Genomic DNA, 15,901 nt, shown 5'->3' on the forward strand with positions numbered 1-15,901 from the left:
AAGTGTTCTTGTGTGCGCTTCCGAGACATTGAGACTTGACAACTTCTATCGGACGTTATTACCCAGCGTACATGATCTAAGCGAATTTTTAGTGAAACAGAAACGTGACGGGGTATATACGGCCAGGATCTACAGAATATTGAGTTTTAGGACGATATAAACATTCAATGCATCATAGGAAAACTTACAGTCTCTTCTTTCAAATGTTAATTCCTAAATTTTATGGGTCTGGACTTATCTGAGCTTGAAATGAGGTGACTGTCCAAAATGTCCTTTATTAAATGTCCTTAATTATTAACAAATTATGTGGCCCAACACAAAATACGGTTTTCAATCTGTAGCAGTTTCTGAACCCTCTTTATTGCATGAAGCAGTTGAGGATTAAAGTATCCTTTTCACCAGTGGATCTGGGACGTCATGGTGGAATGTGCACACCTGCTACAAGCTAAATTTTGAAAGCAAACACAAACCTGTAGCATCCATTGACGAAAAGAGATTGTCTGACATCTCCTGTCCCACGCAAATCCGCATCACTTCCAAGCCGCAGACTGACCAACAGCACCGACCTTTAAGTTGAACAAAGGGGGGCTGTGAAAATGCTGCTCATTACAGGCGCAAAAAAAGCACAATCGCCCCAGAACTGTCCAGCGATGACAGTCAAATGGCACCGACATTCCTCCCAATCAAAAACAGTGCTGGCATATTCGTGATACCTGATGATACCTGGCTTACGAACTTAATTGGTTCCCAGACAGAGTGTGTAAGGCAACAAGTGTGTATCCCAAAAGTTAATTTCTCATGGGAAACCATTAAAATGAGAATAATCCGGTCCCATAAAACCTAGTTTTCTACTTTCTAATTTTCTAAGCCTTAAAACTACACAAAATATACCTTATTTTATGTATAATGAATGTGATATGGTATTATGATTAAAGAAATAATTTATTTACCTTTGTGATGGTCGTTGATTGCTTGATGGAATGGAGTCAGGAATCATCACTTGATGAGGAACGTAACCTTCTTTTTTCACCATCTTGAGGAATGATCCCTTGTCGGTGCTTTCTCTGCGATCATTTTACCTAGTTCCTCATCATTTGTGTTCTGTTTAGCTGGGTTGATAGCTTTTTGCATCAAGTGTACTATCTATTTGAGTTACTTGCGGGTTGAGTGAACGCTGGCGCGTGTGGCTGCGCGTGTGGCTGCCGCTGCTCACTCACCAAAAAAACGTATCCTGTGACTGTAAAGTGACCTTGAGAGTTTTGAAAGGCGCTTATAAATCTAATGTATTATTATTATACTTTGCATCAATGGTTTTTTTCTGCAAATAGTCGTATTATTGTGTTTCAAGTTGTGAAAAATGCGGCAGGCAATTTTTCAGAGTTGTCTGCCCTGGCGTCCCCTAACTTTTTGTCATAAGTTTCAGACACTGCAATAACCCTTGTTTACAAACTGAAACATCCTGCTTGTTTTGGAGAAATGAGGCATGTGACCTTGGTCTTTTGCATGGTCAGGTGCTTGTTCATTTCCTCTTCGTTGACAGGCAGACAGACCGGCACTCAGATGGAAAGCCCACTCAACGGAAGGTTTTGTAATTACATGCTGGAAACCAATCAGACTGAGCACTGCTGCTTAATTAGCTGAAGAAAACAAAAGAGCATTGGGGCTGAAGGACCCTAGAGGTCACACTTACCCTCCTTCAGGTGTCCCACTACGTTGTTCTTGAAAGAGGTTCAGTCAACAATGGAGGACGCCATCTCATGGATCTCACAGATGGATCTCAGCAGGCGTTCTGAGCTACTGAGTGCAAACAAACCACGGCGTTTGAGGCCGAGGCTAAGTTGACTCTGTCTGAAAGGTAGAACAGATGAGTGTTTAAAGGACAACCGAGGTCTCAGGACAAGTTGTGTCCATAATTTGGAAAATCATTTCAAATGACTTCTACTGAGTGTATTTTACAAAGATTCCACGGTGGATAGCTATATTTTACGTTTTAAGACTCACGCTGATTATTCAGGAAGTCTAGTTTTCGAGTTTATGACGATGCCTGACCTGATGTTGCGTCTGGAACACCCCTGACCGAGAAAGTGACACACAATGCATTTTGGGTCCTTTTTTTGGTCTTAAAACTTCGTGTCAATCAGTGTTGAAGGAATTAGAAAAATTAGAAAAATTAGAAGGAAAACACATAAATAACGCGATGGTGAATTGTTGTGTGTTGGACCAAGACTACTATATGATACTAGTTGACACAAATTCCCAGCAGACAAATCATCCCATTTCCAACGGAGCTTAGGCGCCATCTTGTGCATTTTCTGGGATGCTACATTGGAGTCCAGACGCCTCAAAATTAAACGGAAGTTTTTGAGTTGGTGACGAGTCCGTACGTGACGTCACGAAAGTACCGCCCCCTGAACAAAAAAAGACACATTGTAGCAGTCCTTCCATCACGTCAATGTATTTTGCTGTACATGTTTGGTCTGAGAACCGTGTTGCACCCAAAAGCCGCCAGAAGAGGGCATCCAAGCTCCATATAAGGAATTTATCAGCCTGTGGAAGGAGATGTGACCACTGGAGGTCGCCATTTTGTGCCTCTTTTTTTGGGTGAGAGATTTTCCCCCAATGTTGCCTCAAAATGGCACATATAATTCTTTAATCGATTGCAAACATGTATGCTTTCCTCTTCAGAACTATTTTAATCATATTTATAACTGGATGAGTAACAAGAAAGCATCTTGTGAGAATCTGAAGCCATTGTTTTGATTCTAGAGCAATGCAAGACGTCTTGGCGTGACGTCATGAAATTGCCCAATTCACAGCTCAATTTTTTGCAGATTTTGGACACTTTAAGTCATTTTTATTGGTGCTTTGCATTTGACTAAAAATATCAGCCCGCGTGTTTTGGGTATTTTAGATGCTAATTATAATAATTAATTTCATCTGTGCTGTATGTCATGCATATTAGCATATTTGACAATAAAGCTGACTTTGACTTTGAACCTCTCAGTCGTACAGGAGTGGTCCATCGATGAAAAGGTTTCTTCAGCCGTCATCTGTACTTCTTTGAAGGTGTCGGACGTTTCGCTTCCTATCCAAAATGCTTCGTCAGCAAAATAAAATTTGCTGGTAGCTCTGGCCCTATATGTATATCTATATATTCTCAAAAAAAGACTATCAACATCGCCAGGATAATACTAGTAGGCGTCAATCGGCAGTACATATGCACCTAAAAGCTAGCAACCATTCATTTGACGACAGTAAGGTTAAAATCTTCGCGAAAGAAAATAGGGTTCCTCTTGGACTTTTTTCAAAAGAAGCATTCAAGATCATACTCCAACAAGCTACTAGCATTATGTGTATATCAACTTTGAAGCTGTGGAAAGTTGAACTGAAATTTTCTGAAACAATCTTATCCCTAATATATAAACATAAAAAAAGACTTAATAATAACATAATAAAGTCAAATTGCTTCCCATATAAAAACACTGAACTAGTAGCTGGCGCAAATGGCTGCCGCTGCTCATCCGCACAAAAAAAATCATGTGAGTGTAAAGTGTCCTTGAAAGTCTTGAAAGGCGCTTAGAAATTAAATGTATTATTATTATTATTATTATTAGTATTAAATAAGCTATTTTTATAAAAGCGCAAAACCCTTCACTAAATCGCCATGGTAGTTTGAGGTTCAATTTGGACAGACTTCAAACAGACTTCTTAGATTGTTACCACGTAGGCTTATTCATGCTCATGATAATTATAATAATAATACATTACATTTTAAGCGCCTTTTAAAGCTCTCAAGGACACTTTACAGTCACAGACAAGCATGAGGTGATACCAGAGCGAATGGGGCAATCAAGCCAGTCATAGACCATAATGAGTTGACAATAGAAGTAATCAGTATAGCCTGAAGGAATAGTCCTCTGCTCCCAACAACCTGAGAGCAGGGACCTATAAAGGCAGAGGTACCTCAGTCCATTAGGGATATACAGTATATAGGGCCGGAGACCCAGCACAATTTTAGTTCGCTGACGAAGCTTCTTGTACGAGAAGCGAAACGTGTGACAACTTCAAAGAAGTACACATGACGGCTGAAGAAACCTTTTCATCGACAAAAATCTGTTGTACAACAAACGACTTGAGCGTAATGAGTATGGCGAAGGTCTTCGTTCGGAACAAGCCTCTGATGGTGTCATGATCTGGTGGCCGACCAACGGATGCTGCCCTGCCTGAAGCTGCACAGGTGTTCCAATCAGAGGCAGTTAAAAGGACTCCCGGCACGACCATTCCGTGTCGGGTCATTGAATGTTTACTTCACCCTGTCAGGTTTGTTTCATCTTAGGCAGATTTTTACTCATGGTTTTCTTTGATATTTTGTACTTTTCTGTTCGGATGACTTTGATGTTTTAGATTTTGTTCCTGCTGACTTTATTTAACACAATTTGTCAAATACAACCTGCTGCTCCTTCCTGCCTGCTTATTTGGGATCCAAATAGCCAGCTCGCAAACCGTGACAGATAGGGGTTGCTTCTCCGTGGCAAGGAGTCACCTTTTAGTTAGTCTTCTGATCACACGGTGCTCTTTCATCTTTGATGAATGCCGAACTGGAAAAGGCCGTTTGGGGCAACATGGATATTTGCCTTTTTGGTTCATCTGCAGGGGGTACAGAAGAGCGCACTCCTGCTGTGAACTCTCTTGATTCTTGCTTGGGGACGTTTGTGCTTACGTGAGCAAAGACAGACAGACCTGCAGGGCATGATTGGGAAGAAGCGCCTCTGTTGAGTTGAACCCAGGGGGGGTTGCGGTGGTTGTGGGGGGGTTGGAACCTGCGGTGAGAGATGCTGTCAAGCTGATGAAGGACATTTTCGGCCTGTGGGACTACAGAGGCAGATGCTCACGTAAGATTTCTGTCTTGAAGGTAGGGTTGGGAAATTAATTGGAATTCAATTGTGGTTTCGATTTGGACGCTCTTATTTTCAAAACATTATAATGGAAGAAAACAAATCAATGCGTGTGTTTGGAAGTTACTGAAGTACCCTGAATTCACCGCAAAGATTGCAAAAAAAAGCATAGAGGGAGATGGATGTGACTCTGCCTGGGCTGAAGTTATTTAAAAGTACAACCGACACCTGCGGACAAGTCATGTCCATAATTTGTAAAATGGCTTCAAATGACTTCTACTGAGCGTATTTTACAAAGATTCCACCGCATATCGCTATATTTTACGACTCGCGCTGAATATTCAGGAAGTCTTGGTTTCGAGTTGATGACGATGCCTGACGTGACGTCACTGAAGGAACGCCCCTGACCGAGAAAGCGAACAATGCATTTTGGGTACTTTGCTTGGTCTGAAAACTTTATGTTGATGGCGAAATTAGAAGTAAAACAAATAAACAACGCAATGGTGAATTGTGTGTTATACCAAGACTACTATATGATACTAGTTGACACAAATTCCCAGCAGACAAATCAGCCCATTTCCAACGGAGCTTGGGCGCCATCTTGTGCTTTTTCTGGGACGCTACATCGGAGCCCAGACGCCTCAACATGATACAGAAGGACTTCTTTAATCGATTGCAAACATGTATGCTTTCCTATTCAGAATTATTTGAATCATATTCATACCTGGATGAGTAACAAGAAAGCATCTTCTCAGAATCTAAAGCCATTGTTTTGATTCTACAACAAAGCAAGACGTCCTGGCGTGACGTCACGAACAAGGGGGCGGGACCTTCTGAAACTGGCCACTCCCGGTTTCAAATTGAAGTACTTTTTAGACACTAAGTCATTTTTATTGGTGTTTTGCATTTTGACTAAAAATATCATACTGCGTGTTTTGGGTATTTTAGATGCGATAAAACGTTTTTCTGATGTCAGTTAGGAAACAAAAAAATGGCGTCGGTTGTCCTTTCATCAATGTAAGGGAGGACTAGGACTAAAATTTTGTATTTTAGACGACACATGCTAGCAGACGTAGCGCGACACATTGAGAAATGTGTCGCACTTGCGTGGGTGTGAACACAATTGACTTTATTCAACTGTTAATCCGAGAGGCAAAACACATCCCTTTTAAAATGCAGCGCTCCCTCGAAAATAGTCCTTGACATGGTGGAGGGGAAGAATAAACAAGCACATCTGCTGTGGCAGGTTATAGCACAGAAAACATGTTTATAAGGAACTGCACGCATATTTTATTTGAGGAGCAACATTCACAATTCTGAGGAGCGATTTTTTTTTTACAGGTTAATCCCAGGGACCTGGGAAGGGTTTTATTAAAAAACATAAAAATACAACGATGTATATAATAATTTCACCTTGTGCATTACAGCAAACTGTTCCCTCTCGAGAAGTATTTTCAGTGGCGTATTTTGTACTCTAATATAATTTTGAGATGTTTTATGTGTATATGTCAAAATCAAATCAGAAATGTATGGAGAAGGAAAAAAAAATGCAATAACATTATTGCATTATAAATATTCAATATATGGCATGAATATACTGAGTCAAATGGCAAAGAGTGTTGTGAGGCAGGTTTTAAAGATGGGGCTTGCCGAATGTTCAGTGGCAAGTCATTTTACGCGAACAAAAAAATGTATTTATTATGTAAAAAAAACATAATCATAATGTTAGAATAAGATCGAATATCCGAAGTTTTGGGGTGCAGATACAGTTCATACCTCGGCTTACGAATTTAATTGGTTCCCAGAAAGTGTAAGGCGAAATGTTTGTCTTCCATAAGAAACCATTAAAATTAGAATAATCTGTTCCCAGGTCCCCATAAAACATAATTTTCTACAAAATAAGCCTTAAAACTATAAAAAAATATACCTTATTTTATGTATAATAAATGTCCTATTGTTTTGTAATTAAAGAAATAAACGGAACAGGATAATAAAGTCATTTTATTTACCTTTGTGATGGTTGTTGATGTAGTTGCCTCATAATGATATCCGATTAAAGTTGCTGTGCTTTCTCGGAAATAATACCCTCACTCACACTGTCCCCTGCTAGCTGCTTTTTGTTAATCCAAATCAACAGAAGTTTTTCAACCTCTTCTTTTGCCTCAGACTGTTGCTTACACAGAAACACCCTTCGCCACACGTAGCAATGGTCGACTTAGCATACTGGTACTGGGGCGCTAAGTCACACAAACGCACACCTCGTTTGTGTTTTTTTGATGATCTCATTCTTCTGTTCGGCCGTAATTTTCTTTTGTGTCCTCTTCGGTTTAACACTAGCCTGTGGTGGGGTCTTTTCCGGTTCCATAATAGCAAAAGTACTCCACTCGATAACAAACCATGTCTGCACTCAAAGAAAGTGGGTGTGGAAAACTAGTCCGCCAGCCAACGTGGCGCTGTTCGACCGTGTGGTTTGGCGTTCATCAGCCGAAAACTAATTCATATGGCAAGATTAAATTATCGTGAATTTAATGTTCGTAAAGCGAAACGTTTGTGAGCTAAAGAGTTCATAAGCTGAGGTATCACTCTAATGTTATTTTGTATTCAAAACCATGTAGCATGTCAAAATGCTCAAAATAGTGAAACGAGTATCGAGCCGTAACCTATTTAGCAAGCTTTGGAAAAATATGATTAGACAAAACAATGCGGTAATCAATTACACGGCCTTTTACTCAGCAGGTTGGCATGGTGATAATTAGACACACATAGTCCCCCCCCCCCGAGGACAAGACGCCCCCCCCCTCTTACCTACCCATCTTTCTTCAGCGATATTGAGTGCCAAGTTGATATTTCAGTTTCAGCTTTGTGACATTTGGCTGAATGAACAGCAGTGTTGGTAAGAGCCAGAAGCGAGAGAGCATACAGTGAGGAATAGAGCAGAAGTAACAGACAAGGAACAAAGGGAAAAGAGGGTAAGGGTTAAAACTCATCTTATCTGTCATTATTAGAGCTCCTTGTCGTTTTTTTTTTTCAATGTCTAGTGCCACTTAGCAGTTTTTTTGACAACGATACTAGTGCAGCGTGTTCTACCGGAAACAAATTCCTTGTGTGTCCTACATACTTGGCAATAAAGATGATTCTGATTCTGATTCTGATTCTGATATATGAGAAGGGGTGTTTTAAAGGACAACCGACGTCTCCGGACAAGTTGTGTCCTTAATTTGTAAAATGGCTTCAAATGACTTCTACTGAGCGTATTTGACAAAGATTCCACCACATATAGCTATATTTTACCTTTTAAGACTCGCGCTGAATATTCCGGAAGTCTTGTTTTTGAGTTGGTGACGACGTGACGTCACTGAAGGAAACCAAAAAAAAAGACACATTGTAGCAGTCCTTCCATCATCACGTCAATGTATTTTGCTGTATGTGTTTGGTCTGAAAACCTCGTGTTGCACCGAAAAGCCGCCAGAAGAGGGCGACCAATCTCCATGGAAGGAATTTATCAGCCTGTGGAAAGGGGTTGACTAATTCCCTACATGGCTTTGTCGCCATTTTCTGCCTCCCTTGGGTGCGACATTTCCCACCCCTGTTACCTCAAAATGACATGAAATAAATTATTTAATCGATTGCAAACACGTATGCTTTCTTCTTCAGAACTATTTGAATGTTCTATCTGTGCCTGCATATGTTTTTTTTTTCAGGGTGTTCCAGTTTTTTCCGCATTACAAAAACATGCAGGTTTATGGAACACTCTAAATTGTCCCTTGGTGCGAGTGTGAACGCGGATGGTTGTTTGTCTTTGTCAAAATCAAACCCTGGACCTCTGCACTGCACTGCACTGAAAACCGCTCCAGTGGGCCGCCTGATTGATGATATTACACCTTAATATTATAGTAACACCTGGATATTCAATAATAATAATAATAATAATAATAGCAATAATAATTATTATTATTATTAAATTAATATAATATAATAATATAATAAATAATTTAAATTAATTATTTCAACAAATAATAAAATAATAATAATAATAATAATAATAACAAATAATAATTATTATTATTATTATTGTTATTATTATATAAATATTGTATAATATATATTGTATAATAATATATGTATATTGTATAATAATATTGTATCATAATTGTATAATAATAATTGTTATTATTGTTATTTTTATTATATTATTGTTATTATTATTGTTATAATAATAATCATCATCATTATCATCATTATTATTATTTTTATTATTATTATTATTATTACAATGACAATAACAATAACAATAATAATAATAAAAATTACAATAATAACAATAACAGCAATCACAATAACAAGAACAATAATAATATAATATAATAATAATAACATATAATAACAATATAATAATAATAGATTAATAATAATAATAATAATAGAAAAATAATAATAATAATAATAATATATTTAATTGACAGTCTCCTTTCAAAGCATCATAGGACACTTTACAATGAAAAGAACAATAAACACCAGAACAATAAAATCATAAATAAAATTATGAATAATAAAAGACCGCAAATTTGCATTATTTGCAGATTGTTTACCCCACCCCCCTCAAGATTTCTCACTACAACCAACTCCATCCACTGTGAAGAGCATAATATTGAACGCCTATGATCATTTTTTTTTCGATTATTTTAAATTATTCAATCGATTTTTTTTGTACATTTCATGAAGATTCTGATTTATTGGATCTAATTATCTTGAATGTTTCATCATTCAACCATCGATGCCAGCTTTTTTATGTTTATTTTACAGTAAGGCAGCAGAATCCAATGTTCACCCCAAGAGGTTGACGCATTCGTCTATTAATGTACATCATAAATACATTAAACAGTAAGTACCCCATGATTATTTCCGTTTTTACTGACATAAACATGATCTGAAAATCATGTGTGATCTCTGGAGGTAAGTGAACCGTCGACATGTAGGCTAATGTTAAAATTGGCTGAAGTCGGAATGCAGAAGCCTTCTCTGCAGCTTGTTAGGCCTTCAGTTTGTAGATGTCAAATCACAAGGCGCCTTACATACATAGCATGAGACTTTCATGAAATGCCTGCATCAGATAATAAATGACTCAATCGGCGTTATGAACGGTCATGTATGTATGACGATTTGGAGGACTTACATGATGAGTGAGACGTCTGCGTAAGCTCTCAGTCGTACAGGAATGGTCCATCGGTGAAAAGGTTTCTTTAGCCGTCATCTGTACAAATTTGAAGGTGTCGGACGTTTCGCTTCTTATCCAAGAAGCTTCGTCAGCAAACTCTTACTGGTAGTTTCATAAATGAAATGTATTATTATCATTATTATTATTATTATTATTCAGGAATTGAAAATATGCCATTCCCGAATTTGTTCGGGTTTTGGTTTTTCTTGCGAAGGGTGCCGATAAAGCGCTGGTCAGACCTTTGGCAATGTTTTGTCCCTTCGACAAGGGGGCAACATTTTCCTTTTTTTCATGTTAGGGCTTCGTTCTAGCTTCAGCTGTTGTTAAAGCGCAATATAAACCAATATGTATGTACTGCATTGTATTTTGGATGGCTGCCCTCATTTCAAGCTAATATAACTCCAGACCCTTGTAATTTAGGAATTAACTGTTTTTTTTTTCTGATGAAAGAAGAGAGTCTAAAGTTTCTAACACTTTATTGAATGTTGATATAGTCCGAAAAACTCAATAGTCTGTGGGTCCTGGAATTCAAGTGACAATGACAAAAACCCTGGCACTGGACTGAACACATTTTTGCACATCTGGCAGTGAAATAGTTAAATAATTCACGGCCATTCCCGAATGTATTCGATAATTGAAAATATGACGTGGAGCGCCATTTGCGAATTTGTTCAGGTTTTGGTTTTACTTGCGGGGGCAGAAGGTTGCCGATAAAGCACTGGTCAGACCTCCTGCAGTGTTTTTTGCCTTCCACGAGGGGGCAAAATTTGCCTTTTGTACAGCCACCCCCAATTGCATCTCATATTACTCCAGACCCATATAATTTAGGAATTAACTATTTTTTTCTGAAGAAAGAAGAGAGTTAAAGGTTTCTAACACTTTATTGAATGTTTATATAGCCCTAAAACTCAATATTCTGTGGGTCCTGGAATTTGAGTGACAATGACAAAAACCCTGGCACTGCAGTGGACACATTTTTGCGCATCGTCTGGCAGTGAATGAGTTAAAAATATTATGAATAATATTATGGAATGAAATTAGCTCTCATGTGCCATACCTTATTTGATATATTGACTTATTTTGTCAGTGGAAAACATTGTAAAGGTTTCAGGTGTAATCTTATGGACGAATGGAGGAGTATTTCAATGTGTTTTAATAGAAAATAAAATGACATTAACAAGTTCGCTTATGGAAAAAAATAACTAACTTGGATGTCAAAGTACCGTTTTATATGAATTCAACCTCAATATTTCAATGCACAAGGCCCCTTTGGGTTTGAGCAGACATAAACAGATTTGAAACGTAAATTCAATCCCACTCTCAAACCAATGCTAATATGAGAAGGTGAATCCTAATGATATCAATATGTGGATGAAACGTTTAAACGTAGAATAAAACAGAAATTCACAACTTTTCTTCCATAGTCTTACACTTACAACGACACCCTCTCATAAAAGAAGTCAAATTATGAAACTGTCAAACTGGCCTTATATCACTTCTTTAAGATCTTGTTTGTGTTTTCCATTAAATTGTATACAAAAAAAAATCTAATTCAATATGCAAATGTATATGACTGATATATAAATTTGATGAAGCAGATTTGGCAACCAAATCAAGTATAAACTTCATTTACACTTGGCTGTGTCAGCTCAATACAAACGACGTCCGTGTTTTGGGTATTTTAGATGCTATAAAAAGTTTTTCTGATGTCAGTTCGGAAACAAAAAAGTGGCGTCGGTTGTCCTTTAATAACACTGATGACACAGTACTCATCAATTTGACTTCATGCCAAAAATATGCCATCATTTCATTCATGTTGAAAAATGAGCCACTGTAGGAGCTACAATTACGTGTCCGCCTATGTTGGATGATGTGGAATATTCATTTATATTCAATGTTGGAATCTTCTACCTATAAAAGATCATTATTGTACCGTCCTCACCAACATGCAAAATACAGTGATACCTCGGTTTACGAACCCTTTGGTTTACGAACGTTAAATGTATGAAAATTTTACCTTGGCATACAAACTATTTTTTGTGATACACACGTAGCTGCCACAATGACTGATGTGTCGTTCGCGAACCAGTCCGTTCTTCGAACAACAAAATGGCAGCCGACTGTTTTTGTCCTCTATTTCCCGCCCCCAGGCTTCGGTTAAAGCCACGTGATTGGTCAAGAACGCAGTAGTGGTGGTGGGGGTGTGGGGGGTAAACATTAAAGAGACAGGCAGACGACAGTGAGAGAGTTTCAACTTTGATAGTTCAAAGGCAGTGTAGACTGAAAGGTTAAAATTCCCATCAATCAGGCTCCACAAATAATCCGCACATACCATCTGTACACTTGATGCAAAAAGCTATCAACCCAGCTAAACAGAACACAATTGATGAGGAACAAGGTAAAATTATTGCAGAAAAAGATATTACAAGGGATCATTCCTCAAGATGATGAAAGAAGAAGGCTACGTTCCTCATCAAGTGTTTCATGCTGATGAAACCGGCCACTCCATTCCATCAGGCCATCAACGACTTTTTTATACAGTACAGTGTATCTACAGTAAAGTCTCGTTATATCGATATTCAAGGGAGTCCAAAAAAATATCGATATAACCGGGACTATCGATATATCCGACCCTGTTTGCATGTAATTTTCTCCGTGCGTGCATAGAAATAGTATCGATATAACCGGGACTATCGATATATCCGATATCGATATAACGAGACTTTACTGTATTTAATTATAATACAATAACATATTTATTATACATAAAATAAGGTATATTTTGTGTAGTTTTAAGGCTTAGAAAATTAGAAAGTAGAAAATTATGTTTTATGGGGACCTGGGAACGGATTATTCTCATTTTACTGGTTTCCTATGGGAAATTCATTTTTGGGGGACACACTTTTCGCCTTACACATGCTGTCTAGGAAGCAATTAAGTTCGTAAGCCAAGGTATCACTGTGATACCTCAGCTTACGAACTTAATTTGTTCCCAGAAAGTGTGTGTAAGGCTAAAAGTGTGTATTCCAAACATTAATTTCCCATAGGAAACCATTAAAATGAGAATAATCCATTCCCAGGTCGCCATAAAACATAATTTTCTACTAAAGAAGCCTTAAAACTACACAAAATATACCAAATTTAAGGATAATAAATGTGCTATAATATTGTAATTAAAGAAATAAACTGTCCAGTATAATAAATTCATTTTATTTACCTTTGTGATGGTCGTCGATGTAGTTGCCTCTTGATAATATCCGAGTGAAGTTGCCGTGCTTTCTCGGCGATAATACCCTCACTCGCAATGTTCCCTGCTAGCTGCTTTTCGTTAATCCAAATCAACAGAAATTTTTCAACCTCTTCTCTTGCCTGAGACCGTTGCTTAGACAACACAGAAACATCCTTAGCCACACGTAGCAAATGTGGACGTGAACGTAAAACCAGGAAGTGACTGTATGTGTCTGCCATTTCTTTCTTAATGTTGATAACAGCACTCTTCAAACTGCTTAGCCACTTTCTCCACTCTGCTCTTCTTTCTCGACCTTGACCTTTTGTCTCACCCATCTCATCCATCTCTGCTCAACCCTCCCTTTACAGCCAAGAGGCTCCCACATCACTACTTTAACTCCCCCCTCTTGGCTCTCCCACTTGCACTTTGCAAAACGAGGATCACACTGAAGGACAAGGTGCTAATGAACGTCATAGAGTTTAACCACGGCTTTGGGAATATATGTGGGGAGTAAATGGGCAAGTTAACCTCCACTTTAGTGGGGGGGGGGGGTGACGAAGGTGAGCGCTGCTGGGGTGGACGGGAAGTGCGCTCATGGCTGCTTTTATTAATACTTTATTTATTCTTCCGGCTCACCGTTACTTAATTAAAGATTACCGTATTTTACGGTGTATAAGACACACGTGAAAAAAATACAGTGAGCCCTCAACTTACAAACTTTTTGTCTTACAAACGTCAAATTGATGAAAATTAAACCTTATAATAAGCACTATTTTCATAATACACACCCACCACGGCTGGCGGAGTGATCTTCGGCGAACAGCACCAGAGGTTAAGTTACCAACAGTCCTGGAAGGCAACTTTCTTTCCATAAGCCATCAACGACCATCAAAAAGGTAAATAAAACTTTATTTTACAGCACAGTTTATTTCTTTAATTACAGTCCTCATGTAATGTGCCTCTCTTTCTAAACAGCAATTCCCTTTGACCTTCAACCTCCAACGCCATTCCATCAAGCTATAAATGACCATCACAAATGTAAATAAAGTGACTTTATGATACAATGCAGTGTATTTCTTTCATTACAATACAATAGCACATTTATTATACATAGAATAAGGTATGTTGTGTGTAGTTTTAAGGCTTATTTAGTTGAAAAGTATATTTTATGGAAACCCGGGAACGGATTATTCCCATTTTAATGGTTTCCTATGGGAAAATGTTTTTTGAGATACACACTTTTCACCTTACACACTCTGTCTGGGAACCAATTAATTCGTAAGTTGAGGTCTCACTGTAATAATTTTCTTCAAAAGGCGACCCTGCACCTTATACGCAAGTGTGCCTTATACGTGAAGTCGTATTGAGCCACAACAGATCTCACAACTGCTGTCATGTGGTATGCCTTATACTTGGAAAACTTTTGTATCGTGATACCTCAGTTTACGAACGTAATTAGTTCCCAGAAAGTGTGTGTAAGGCAAAAACGTCATCTTCCAAACACGTATTTCCCATAAGAAACCATTAAAATGAGAATAATCAGTTCCCAGGTCCCCATAGTGTCATTGAGAGCTTTGAAAGGCGCTTAGAAATTAAATGTATTATTATTATTATATAACATAATTTTCTACTAAATAAGCCTTAAAACAACACAAAATATACCTTATTTTACATGTAATAAATGTGCTATTGTATTGTAATTAAAGAGATAAACTGTACAGTATAATAAAGTCGTTTTATTTACCTTTGTGATGGTCGTAAATGATATCAGAGTGAAGTTGCCGTGCTTTCTCGGCGATGATACCCTCACTCACACTATCCCCTGCTAGCTGCTTTTCATTAATCCAAATCAATCGTTCCTAGAAAGTGTGTGTAAGGCAAAAAGTTCGTCTTCCAAACATTTATTTCCCATAAGAAACAATTAAAAATGAGAATAATCTGTTCCCAGGTCCCAATAAAACATAGTTTTCTACTAAATGAGCCTTAAAACTACACAAAATATGCCTATTTTATGTATAACAAATGTGCTATTGTATTGTAATTAAAGAAAAAAAACAGTACTATATAATAAAGTCGTTTTATTTACCTTTGTGATGGTCATAGATGTAGTTGTCTCTTAATGATATCCGAGTGAAGTTGCCGTGCTTTCTCTGTGATAATACCCTCACTCACACTGTCCCCTGCTAGCTGCTTTTCGTTAATCCAAATCAACAAGTTTTTCAACCTCTTCTATTGCCTGAAAGAACTCAGAAACACCCTTCACCACATGTAGCAATGGTCAATTTAGCGTACTGGTACTGGGATGCTAAGTCACACAAACGCACACCTCGTTCGTGTTTCTCGATGATCTTCTTCTGCTCGACCGTAATTTTCTTTTGTGTCTTCTTCGGCTTGACACTAGCCTGTGGCGGGGTCTTTTTCGGTCCCATAATAGCAAACGTACTACACTTGATAACAAACCACGTCCGCACTCAAAGAAAGGGGGTGACGTAAACTAGTCCTCCAGCCACCGTGGCGCTCCGTCCTGTACTTGTTATGCATTACATGCTTTTAACAAAATGT

At 38.1% G+C, this 15,901-nt stretch overlaps 1 long non-coding RNA gene across 1 annotated transcript; it reads right to left on the reverse strand.

Moving 5' to 3' along the window:
- Positions 1–476: 476 nt before the first annotated feature.
- On the reverse strand, positions 477–4,822 carry LOC148901080 (uncharacterized). The gene is made up of 3 exons (XR_016118185.1): positions 4,741–4,822; positions 4,544–4,647; positions 477–1,848 (listed from the first exon to the last, which is right to left on the reverse strand). It is a non-coding gene; the product is annotated as an uncharacterized LOC148901080 (long non-coding RNA).
- Between the last annotated feature and the right edge of the window lie 11,079 nt (positions 4,823–15,901).

Source organism: Hippocampus bargibanti, linkage group LG02 (assembly GCF_051943395.1).
Source record: "Hippocampus bargibanti isolate YZ-2025 linkage group LG02, ASM5194339v1, whole genome shotgun sequence".
NCBI classification, from domain to species: domain Eukaryota; kingdom Metazoa; phylum Chordata; class Actinopteri; order Syngnathiformes; family Syngnathidae; genus Hippocampus; species Hippocampus bargibanti.